Source organism: Nicotiana tabacum, chromosome 2, assembly GCF_000715075.1.
Source record: "Nicotiana tabacum cultivar K326 chromosome 2, ASM71507v2, whole genome shotgun sequence".
NCBI lineage: Eukaryota > Viridiplantae > Streptophyta > Magnoliopsida > Solanales > Solanaceae > Nicotiana > Nicotiana tabacum.
The window spans coordinates 122,690,503-122,703,036 of record NC_134081.1 but is presented as its reverse complement, the minus strand read 5'-3'; the positions used below and the strand labels follow the sequence as shown (position 1 = coordinate 122,703,036).

General features: G+C 34.1%; 1 pseudogene; it reads right to left on the bottom strand.

Moving 5' to 3' along the window:
* Positions 1–12,081, bottom strand: part of LOC142168749 (zeatin O-glucosyltransferase-like) — a 28,828-nt pseudogene extending 16,747 nt beyond the window's left edge.
* Between the last annotated feature and the right edge of the window lie 453 nt (positions 12,082–12,534).

The following is a 12,534-nucleotide window of genomic DNA, read 5'->3' as shown; positions in this document are numbered from 1 at the left end:
CTCCCAAAAGCTCCAAAACCGAATAGAAATGGTGAAGAATGCACCAAAGTTCGCGAAGTGTGCAATATGTACCCTTTGCCCAGGCTTCTCGCACCTGCGGCCATTTACTCGCACCCGCGCGACCGCACTTGCGGTCCAAGGAGACGTACCCGTGAAACTCACTTATCCACCCAGTCTCCGCATCTGCGTCAAACTCGTCGCACCTGAGCGTGGCGCGCCGCATCTGCGAAGCCTGCCCAGCATCCCCCTTTCCGTATCTGCGCCCCAGGTTTTGCACCAGCGGGCTCGCAGATGCGACCTCCAACTCGCACCTGCGCATCCTGCCTAGCCCAGCATTGCCCGCATCTGTGAACTACCCACGCGCACCAGTGGCCTCGCACCTGCGACTCTTTCTTCCGCAGATGCAAAAATAGCAGTAGCAGCAACTTCAGTTGCATTTTTCCAACTTCGACAAATCCGTTAACCACCCGGAATCACTCCGAGGCCCTCGAGACTTCAAAATAATTACCAACAAGTCATATATGAACATACCAACTTAGTCGAACCTTCGAATCACTCAAAACAACATCAAATCATCAAATTACCCTCGGATTCAAGCCTAAGAACTTTTAAATTTCCAAATTCGGCAACCGATGTCGAAACCAACCAAACCACGTCCGAATGACCTCAAATTTTGCACACATCAAAAATGACACTACGAATATACTCCAACTTCCAGAATTACATTACGACCCCGATATCAAATTTTTCCACTGCCGACCGAAATCGCTAAATTTTCAATTTTGCCAATTTAAGCCTAATTCTACCACGGACCTCTAAAATCACCTAACAGAGCTAACATAACCATCATAATTCAAATTCGAGATCGTTTACACATAGATCAACATCCGGGTGACTTTTCCAACTTAAGTTTTTACTTAAGAGACTAAGTGTCTCAATTCACTCTGAAACCACTCCAGTCCCAAACCAACTAACTCGATTTAACATAATATAGCTGAATAACACAAAAAGAAGTAAAAATGGGAAAACCGGGGCTATAACTCTCGAAACGACCGGCTGGGTCGTTACATGATCATAACCATTTCATCATCTTCTAGAGCAGAACCTTCAGAGATTCTGAGTGCCAGGCTCTTTTCCTTCTTGGGTACATCCATCTTCATGGTTTGCCTTCTAAGTCCATAAGCAGTGAGATTTCCAATTAGCTCATCCAACCTAAGAGTTGCAATGTTCTTTGATTCCTGAATAACAGTGATTTTGCTCTCCCATGAGACTGGCAGAACCCTTGTCAAAATCTTCTCAACTTTTCTTCTTCAAGAATAACCCTTCCAAGAGACTTAAGTTCATTTGTTAGTGTGGTGAACCTTGTATACATCTCTTGGATAGTTTCCCCTTCCTTCATAGTAAAATTCTCATATTGAGAATATAGTAACGTTCCTCTGGACCTCTTCACCTGAGGTATTCCTTCATAAGCCACTTGCAAAGTGTCCCAAATTTACTTAGCAGTAGTACAACTTTGAATTCTACTGTACTCGTCTGGAACGAGTCCACAAACAAGCCATTTCTTGGCTTTAGCATTCTTCTCCCATTCCTCAAGTCGTCAGCAGTGCAGTCAGCTCTTGTTTTTGGCACCTCTTCTCCTACGGCATTTATCTTCATGGTAGCTAATGGACCATCTGTGACAATATTCCATAGCTCATAGTTTTCCCCTATTATGTGATCTCTCATCTTGTTTTTCCACCAGGAGTAGTACTGGCCATTAAAAAGTAGTGGCCTAGTAGTGGATTGCCCTTCCCAGTTTTCAGGTGGTGCACTCATCTTGATCTTCTCCTAAGGTGTTAGCCTCTTCAAGGATAACTTGCTCTGATACCAATTGATATTTTAACTTCAATACTACACAAGAGGGAGGGTGGTTTGTGTGGTATCTAATTTTTCGTGTGCACAAATTATAGAAGGACCTCGTTCTTCTATGTGTTCCTTATACTACTGTTGTAGAATAATAAATGTAGAAATTAAAGAACAAAAGTATTTTACGTGGAAAATACCTGCCTCAAAAGGTGAAAAAACCATGACCTACTTCCCAGTAGGATTTTTCCAAACTCTCCACTAAATCATTAAGCCAAAAACTGCATTTACAAAATATTTTTGTAAACCTAGGATTAACTCTAATCCCGTTGTGGCAACCAACCTCTAACTGTTGCGATAACTTCAAGTTAACTCTAACTTGAATACTCTGAGTACCTATTACAATTGCCTCTAGATAAAGCTGAAAGGTACAATATGAAAACACCTACTATAATTGAACTAGAATAAAAGACAGACAATTGGAGTTGGTTCTTCTATCTGGTTCATGTAGCTTCAGGTTCGCACACTTGAATCACACACGAACTGCTTACAAAATGCCTTGCTATTTTGCTCTCAATTCACGTTTAACTTCTGCTTTTGTGCGTCTCCTGTAGAATGAGAACATCCTGCGATTTATAGAGTTAGTAGAGTAGAAAATAACTAGAGTTCTAATGCTACTCTTCCTTGGTGGAAGAGTTCTAGTTAATCTCAACTCCTAACTCCTTCCTTATCTTGGATAATGTTCTCGTTGAGTAAGGAGTCCTTCTCCTTATTAATTATGCAATCTTTTCGATCAAGAGATATCTATTATTATGTCAGATTTCGTTTATCTCTTGCATGTTCATATCACGTGCTTTGAATCTGCCCGTGTCTATGCCGACCAGTGATGGACCTGGTTCATCCCTGAGTTCCTTGGTCAATCTTCAAAACTATCCTTTACTTGGGCCAACAATCTCTGTGTTCCCAATCCTTCACTACTAGCCCAACTCTCAACACCTTTGTTATAAGCACAAGCACGTCGTTGAATGAGTTATCGGAATGGATTGGCCAAGTTGCCATTGTCACTCCCATTATTAGGCTTTCCAAGAAAGAGTTCCAACCCTAATGGAATACGTAACCACCTGTAGAAGGGTGTGCTAGAATTTCCATTTGAGGTACAAAGTCTCTTGCTATTATTCCTCTCTCTGCTACTCCGTCTTCAAACCCTATTGGAAACTCAATCTTCGGAACGTCTGTTGTAAAATCGTTCCCCTTTTTATCTGCTTCTCTTAGAATCCATATGAACTTTTGTTCTGACCTCTCTAAACCAAGGGAAAGCTCAATAATTTGTTCAAGCGAGAAGGTTCTTGCTGTTCCAAATGAAACATAGATGACCGAATTCTTGGGTTGTTTATCAAGCCATTCAATACATCCGTGGCTTAATATTTTAGGTGAAGCAGAGTACTCGTCGTTGTGTAGATGGACCGATGGAAAATAGGTATAAACAGCGGAAGCAAATAGTCAGGATCACTTGCATGTAATATAGACAACACATAATCGTAGATTTTAATCAAACATAAAATCGATACTTATCTCTTGAATCGTGATCGTGATCGCGAAAAGAGCCTTCAAGTAAGAGTGAAATCGTCCACGAGCCCGTCCTCCAGTTCCACAATCTTCTGCTGTGTGACCCGAATAATGCCCGAAATTAGCGAAATTCGTGTGGGCGAATTTCTCCTAGGAAAACCGTGTAGTAAAACCCATAGCCTCCTTATGGAATAAGACCCCTTTATATAGCCACATGTTTTAGGGTTTAAAACATTTTTCTAAACCTGTAGGATCTTCCTTTTCCACCAAGAAATAGAATTCCATTTAATTCTTAATTATTCGGGCACAGCAGGGAACGCAGTATTTAATTAACAAGGCTTCCTATTATGGACTTAATTCGAAATATCCGAATTAATACTACCATAATAAATTACGAATTATTCCACTAAAAATTCGTAACTGCACTCCTCAGTTCAATTTCGAAATTTTTCCATTAAACCTTATTTAACTCCCCATGTTAAGATTTAGATACTAATCAAATAAATTAAATTACTGACAATTTAATTCATTAATTATTTCCTTTAGACTTTCGCTTAACTTATTTCATGTGACAGATATAAAATTCACCTGCAGAGTTTACGCATGAAAACTTATAAGCTTTCATAAAGGTGTATCATCAATCTCTAGACCGAGACATGGATTCCATCAACTAACTATTACTTCGCCAATGTATATTATTATTATCCAATTTACCAGGAATATTGACCCATGAAAGAATCTCGCCTTTTAATAAATCAAAACAATAATAATATACACAACTAATAATAATTATATCAAGATTAAGAGTATAAGTACATTTAATGGCTAGAGAGTTTATTTTGTTAAGTCAGTATAAAATACTTATCTCTATTTAGTCTGTTCAATACATACAAAATATACTAGCACAAGAAGTCGGAATGAAACCATTCTCATAATCAAGATAAATTATATTTAATCTTGTGATACAATCATTCTTGATGGTTTGTCAAATTCTATCATTAGATTGTGAACATGATCTTTATACTTATAAGAACCGATGATTTAATCTTTCGTGTATAAGCTAAACTCTATACACTAAATCATCTACTATATAAGTAAAGAACACAAATGAATATGTGATCTATTTAAAACTTTATTAAAATTGAATAAGCAATTGTTTCATAATAAATAATATATCCAAACCAAAATTCATGATTAATAGTATATATCTTAATAATCTTCCACTTAGACTTTTAACCATGATAATTATTAGAATATACTATATCTAAATGCATGGTTAATAGTATATGCCCTAACAATCTCCTACTTAGACTCATAACCATGCATCTATAACTTTCAGAGCTATCCTTTTGCAAGACTATTAAAAGTCTCTACCAATAAGCTTTTGCTAAAATGAACTTATCAAGTTATTTTCAATGCAATCTTTGTCTAGTAGTGCTTTGTCGTAACTAACTAGTTTGGTATTAAACTCTTCAGGGATCTTTGTTATGAAACTCTCCCAAGAGTACATACCAAACTATGATTTTCCTTACTAGTCTCCCACTATGACGAAGTACTACTGATATTATCTTCATTACCTTGCGGTATTGAAATATTAATGACTTTTTCCTGTAGTGTTCTCTGCTCAACATTACTCCCACTACTTGAAGGTAGTAAATTTTATCTATTAACGTTTCTCCCAATACTTAAATGCAATGGAACGTCTATTTCGACATATAAAGTTATATGTTCTTGAGCACCTGAATTTTAGATGATTCACAAATTATTTCTTTAGGAAAATAAAATAAACCTCCTTTTGTTCCTTTGGATATCCAATAAACGCGCATACATTCGTCCTTGATTTCATCTTATCTGTTTTCCCTTTCAGTATATATATTGGATAGTTCCATATCCGAACTTGCCGCATACCGGACTTACGTTAAGTCCACAGTTCTATGGGGTCCAAGATACTGACTTAGAAAGAACTAAAATTAGAATGTAATTGCAGTTTCTAAGGCATATCCATAACGAAAAAGAAATAAATCGGAATAATTCACCATTAATCTAAATATCTCCATAAGAGCCCTATTTCTTCTCTCTACTACACCACTCTATTATGGAGTATCCGGTGTAGACAATTGAGATATAATCTTCTATTTTGATAAGTAACTAATGAACTTTGTAGAGAAGTGCTAGTCACCTACGATCAGATCGTAGTAATTTAATATATTTTCATGATGTTTCTCCGTATCAAGCTTTAAAATTCTGAAATTATTCAAAGCATTAAGACTTATGGTGCATTAAATAAATATATTCATAGTCTGAGTAATCATTTATGAATATCATAAAAATACTCAAAATCACCTCTTGCCTATGTGTTCATTAGACAATACAATCAAAAATAGATTAGTTCTAACTTATCACCAGCTCTTTTTTCTTTGGAGCAAAAATGTCTCTTAATCATATTTTCTTCTAAATAGGGTCCATAAGTTGGTAGTGCCTATACTTTCAATGAACCTTAAGGTTCATCATTGACCAACTAAAATCCTATCCAGATAATTATGACTTAAGACGCAAGTGCACAGATAAATTTCACTCAATTTTGAAGAACATTTTCTCTTATAAGGTAGACTAATATTCAGTTCAGGAGAGACATTAACAATAACAAATCCATGCATCCATGTACCACAAGAGATAAATATTTATCAAGCTCAGTAATGCAAGAGTTCGAAAATAAACTAAATATCCATCTCTTATTTTTCCTAAAAATCGGAATTAAATTCCTTATGGCAAATTGTACATACATGGCATCCATCAAATTAATGTCTTATCACAACCAAAGAAAATTTTTTACTAGTCATACAACAAACTACATGAAATCATTGTGGAGTTGAGATATACAATATTAAATAGATCATAATAAGTCAATTAACACTAAATAGTAAAATTCAGACTGCATTCAATATATATACATACATGCATCTCGAATAGCAAATTTCAATGGGAAAAGAGTTATTCATGCCAAGTATATAATATGATACAATAATTTTACAATCCAAAAAGAAACAGAACCAACTCAGATGGAGAGCAAACTATTATTTTTAGTCAATTGTATATAACCATTTAATATGAAAATTTCAAACGCACTACACACATATATTCATGCACCTTGAATAGCAAATTTCAATGGGAAAAGAACTACTCATACAACATATACATGTAATGCTAGATTGTTCACTCCAATAAATTAAAACAGACCCAACTCAGATGGAGAGTATACCGTTAATTTTAGTCAAGTGAACATCATAATTAATATCTCTAGTTCCATTGATCCAACATGTATACTCAGATGGAGAGTAAGTACATGATAACAATAACTAATATTTTACCTAGTGAGCTTACGATAAATTTATCTGATATGGAGGAAGGCCTAAAGTCGACGCATAAATTTACACTCACTTGAAATTTATAGTGGAAGACCATAGAAATATATTTCTATCACCACTTAATCATGGTTGCATTATAATTACAAAGTTGATTCAACGTGTAAACTCAGATGGAGAGTCAATACATGTTATCAATTACTAGTAATTATATTTAGTGAGTTTATAATAAATTCATCCGATGTGGAGAAAAACCTAAAGTCGACGCGTAAATTTATTATTTCACTATAAATAAATAGTGGAGACCATAGGGGTTAATTCTCATCACCACTTGAACACAACCACGAAATTTTCTCTAAGGATTAAGTTCCAAAATTCACAAAATGCTCAAAAAACCCATCTAAACAGTCATGAAACACGAAACCAATGTTATTCACTGCATACAACAAGTATTATTTCTTGGGGTTTTCGATAAACTTACCAAATTTCAGGTCAATTGGAGATCATAAAAGTCATGATCTTCAAAACAACAATCAAATTTGAAAAGCTACAATTTAAGCATTTTTAGGAATTTAAAACATGGCATATATCAGTTCATGTAAAATAAACATGTGTCATCATGTTTCAGATTTATTAAAATAAGACTGACATAAAAGGAATGACTTTTCATATCTAAATCATATTTTAATCCCGCAAACTGCCCAAAAATATCTAAATGACCCTAAATTGCCGAAATACGACATAATTCACTGCATAGCAATGAGTATTTCTTATCAGGTCGTTTCCGATGAACCCACCAAATTTCAAGTCAATTGGAGATGATGATCACCAAAACTAGACCAAATTCGAATAAGTTTTTTTAGGCGAATTTTAGATTCAACCAATATAATTTACATTCTTTCCATATATCACATTAAGTTAAATCAACATGTGTAATCATGTACTAGATTTAACACAATAAGGCCGACATATAAAGAATAGTTTTTCATATTAAAGCTTATTTAATCCAATAAACTGCTTAAAACCCCGCCAAAAAAAAATTTCGAAACACCAGAAAGCAACGTGATTCACTGCATAGCAGTGAGTGTTTCTCACCAGGTCGTTTTTAATGGATCTACTCAATTTCAGGTCAATTGGAGTTCGTCAAATTTATGACCTCCAAATCCATGATCAAATTGAGAGATTAACCGTTTTAGGCATTCTCGTGGATTAAAATAAATATGATCATGCTTTCTATTATCCTTATAATTATTCAATGAGCACATGGCATTGATTATGTCCTCTCTTTGGATAAGATACACAAAATCTCCTCTTACATCAAATTGTCCTCTCGTTTTATACACATGAGAATCCAAGATATTAAATATTCCTCCTTTTGGGTGAAAACCTCAATATCCCTTCTCATGATTAATTTAATGTTATTAAGGTAATCTCTTTTGGATAGATAAACCATAACCACTAGCTTATACTTATCAAGGGCAATTTACACATGGTACATTAAAATTATTCAATGATTCAAATAAATAGACCATTTTAGTGGATCCTATTTATTTATCATAACTCTCTATCCATGCATTGACATAATCGCACATATATTGAGAATTTTCAATGATTCAAAATAAATAAATCACTTTAGTGGTAACTATTTATTAATTAAATTTTTTTAATTTATACGTGTTAATATGAAATAACACAAGACTCAGACAACTATTCTGCAAACTCTAAAGAGTTCTAATTCATGATGGAACAGTAGATACTAATAGCACGCCATCATTATTGGTTTATGACTCTTTGTTTATAAAGCCCATGTTAGCCATCAATCTATAATTCCACAAAACCAAATAATGACTTTACCACAATAATTCATCATTAATCAACATTGATTCTTGGCTAAACAATCAAACAAGGCACGTGTGCCTAAAATAGAGCAACAATATAAACAAAACAAGTCAGTCATCTTACAAATTATAGTGATTAAACCCACTTGTTCAAACCACCACCTGTCCATGTGCAATTAATTTGGAAGACAAAATATTATCTTTTCTTACCACAAAAACGCCGCAGCTGCCTTCTACCTTTCCTTTAATAATAAGTATTTCACTACTATCAATAAGGATCTAGCTGCCACTGTTGTAATCTTTGTAAAATAGCAAAACAGTGAATTAAATCCACTTCCATGCCATCGCCGACAAAAACAACAACCAGAGACCCTCCTTTTGTTTTCTTTAGTTCTTTCTAATTAACCACATGGAAAAAGAAAAACAAAATTGCCACAGACACGTTCCTTTTAAGATGAGAACCCTAGCGGCAACGTTGTATTCTTTTCCTCCTCAATCAACAAAAGGAGAGGCAACTAAAATTCACATTGAAGACCAACATAAACGCCGTTACTTTTGAGAACGAGAACAAACAGCAATTTCGTTCCTGTCTTTTAAAATCACAAAAGCTGATATTTGCAAAACCAGTACATTCTCAACGTAACTCAACACCGAGATAAATAATCACACATATACATATTATGTACGTTATCTACTTAGATGCAAGCAGGTTCTGATATCAATTGATAGAAAACAGGTATAAACAGCGGAAACAAATAGCCAGATCACTTGCATGTAATATAGACAACACATAATCGTAGATTTTAATCAAACATAAAATCGATACTTATCTCTTGAAGTGTGACCGTGATCGCGAAAAGAGCTTTCAAGTAAGAGCGAAATCGTCCACGAGCCCGCCCTCCAGTTCTACAGTCTTCTGTTGTGTGACCCGAATAATGCTCGGAATTAGCGAAATTCATGTGGGCGAATTTCTCCAAAGAAAACCATGTAGTAAAACTCATAGCCTCCTTATGAAATAAGACCCCTTTTTATAGCCACAGGTTTTAGGGTTTAAAACCTTTTCCTAAACCTGTAGGGTCTTCCTTTTCCACCAAGATATAGAATTCCATTTAATTCTTAATTATTCTGGCACAGCAGGGAACACAGTATTTAATTAACGAGGCTTCCTATTATAGACTTAATTCGAAATATCCGAATTAATACTACCATAATAAATTATAAATTATTCCACTAAAAATTCGTAACTGCACTCCTCAGTTCAATTTCAAAATTTTTTCATTAAACCTTATTTAACTCCCCATGTTAAGATTCAGATACTAATAAAATAAATTAAATTATTGACAATTTAATTCAGTGATTATTTTCTTTAGACTTTCGCTTAACTTATTTCATGTGACAGATATAAAATCCACTTGCAGGGTTTACACATGAAAACTTATAAGCTTTCATAAAGGTGTATCATCAATCTCTAGACCGATACATGTATTCCATCAACTAACTATTACTTCGCAAATGTACATTATTATTATCCAATTTACCAGGCATATTGACCCATGAAAGAATCTCTCCTTTTAATAAATCAAAACAATAATAATATACACAACTAATAATAATTAAATCAAGATTAAGAGTATAAATACATTTAATGGCTAGAGAGTTTATTTTATTAAGTCAGTATAAAATACTTATCTCTACTTGGTCCGTTAAATACATAAAAATTGTACTAGCACAAGAAGTCGGAATTAAACCATTCCCATAATCAAGATAAATTATATTTATTCTTGTGCTACAATCATTCCTGATGGTTTGTCCAATTCTATCATTAGATTGTGAACATGATCTTTTTACTTATAAGAACCGATGATTTAATCTTCCGTGAATAAGCTAAACTCTATACACTAAATCATCTACTATATAAGTAAATGACACAAACGAATATATAATCTATTTAAAACTTTATTAAAATTGAATAAACAATTGTTCCATAATAAATATTATATCCAAACCAAAATCTATGGTTAATAGTATGTATCCCAACAATCTCCCACTTAGACTTTTAACCATGACAATTATTAGAATATACTATATCTAAATGCATGATTAATAGTATAACAATGATTGATCAAAGGACCAAGACTCTACAATGGCTTCTCGCTTTGTTTAGCGAGTGCATCTAGATACGGACCTTCTATATCTCTACAGGTATTGAAGATTACTCCAAATTTGAACGTCCAATTGCGTAACTTTCGTTTAAGCAGTTAATATATATAATAATGGGTTAAACTTAGTTAATAATAATATCTTTAGATATTATTTTCCGAAAAGCTGACTAATATTGGTGGGTAGAAGATTGACAACTTTATGAATTAACTATTCCAAAAAGTACGAGCAATAATGTATTAATAACTAGCAATAGCAATAAATGACATTTAAGTAAATAGAAGAAGTGATTCACCCAATAAAATATGAAGTAGTTGATTATCTCTCCAGATAATGATGAGTGACAGAATGTTCAAATTATTCTCAGATCTGATGGAATCTGATGGAAGGGGTGTAGAATAATATGAACAAGAATCTAAATAAAAAGGTAATGTTTCTGTCTTTGTAAGAGAGAGAATCTTCAATAAAAAATCGGTTCTTGTCAAATATTGAATATCACATGCCTTCCACCATTGTCTTCTTTTTTATTTATATGAGACATTTTCTTAAATAATCTTAATGGTACAAGTGCAGAGAATATTTACTAGAATATTCTCTTCAATATCCTATTTCGAAAACTAGCCGTTACAGCTTTACCAACGGTGCTCGACCTCGACCTTTGTTGACATTTCGGTCACAAATCCGCTGCTTCCTGGTCGACCTCGACTAGTGACGACTAGAAGACTATTCCTTTAGTGTTATCTTGTCTTAAATATTTTAGGACAGATTTTGACCTATACTGTAACATCTTTACGAATTCCACCAACTCCGGTGGATAACAACTTTAGAAGGACGGAATGTGGGATTGCAAAGGTAAGAACAAGTCATAGTTTTCAGCTGAACCGCTAACTTGCTGGAACAACGAACAAACAGTGAAAGTAGAGATGACATGAAAAATGTATGTCTCGACATTGGTTATTGAAATCACACATTAGTTTTCGTCTTCCTCTTCCTCCTCCTCCTCCGCTTCCTTTAAAGCTTTAGTTGAAGGAATTGAAAGGTCATGGAATTGTATGTTAGGGAATTGATCAAGATTTGATCCTTGTAACCGACGTTTGAGTTCTTGATTTCGTCCACCAATGCTAACATAGTGGACCGGAATATCATAGGAAGAGATAAGACGAGAAAGGTGAAGAAATGGAGTTTGGTGCCCATATTCAGGAAAGGGTACCATAACGACAGCTACATTATTAGAGTTTGCAGCCATTGAAGAGACACAAAAACTGGAGCTAGGTATATGTAGGAGCACTATATTTGGGAGTAAGTGAGAAAGAAATGTTACAAATCTTACAAATTCAAAACTATGATATTTTTTGATGAATTAAATACTTCTACCTAACTTAGTTGTTTGAAGGAGCAATTTTTGCGGTAGTAAATGTAAAAGAAACGTTTGCAATATGAAAAACTTTTAAATCCTGTTGCATAGCTATCTGTTTGGGATTACTTCACTAGTACTGCAGTAGGTGTGATAATTTGCTGTATAATATAAATTACATGTTTTACACGATTTGTTGTACTGAATTGATGGCTACCGTAAATACAAACAATTCATGAGCCAGAATTTAAAACTTATAAATTCAAAAATTTAGATCATTTTAAGTTATTGGATCTAAATTAATAATTTATACGTATTAAATAATTTAAAAATATATATATATATATATATAATATTTGAACCAGGTTACTAGATTCAACAAACTCATACCTTAGTGTTTAGCTCCGCCCGT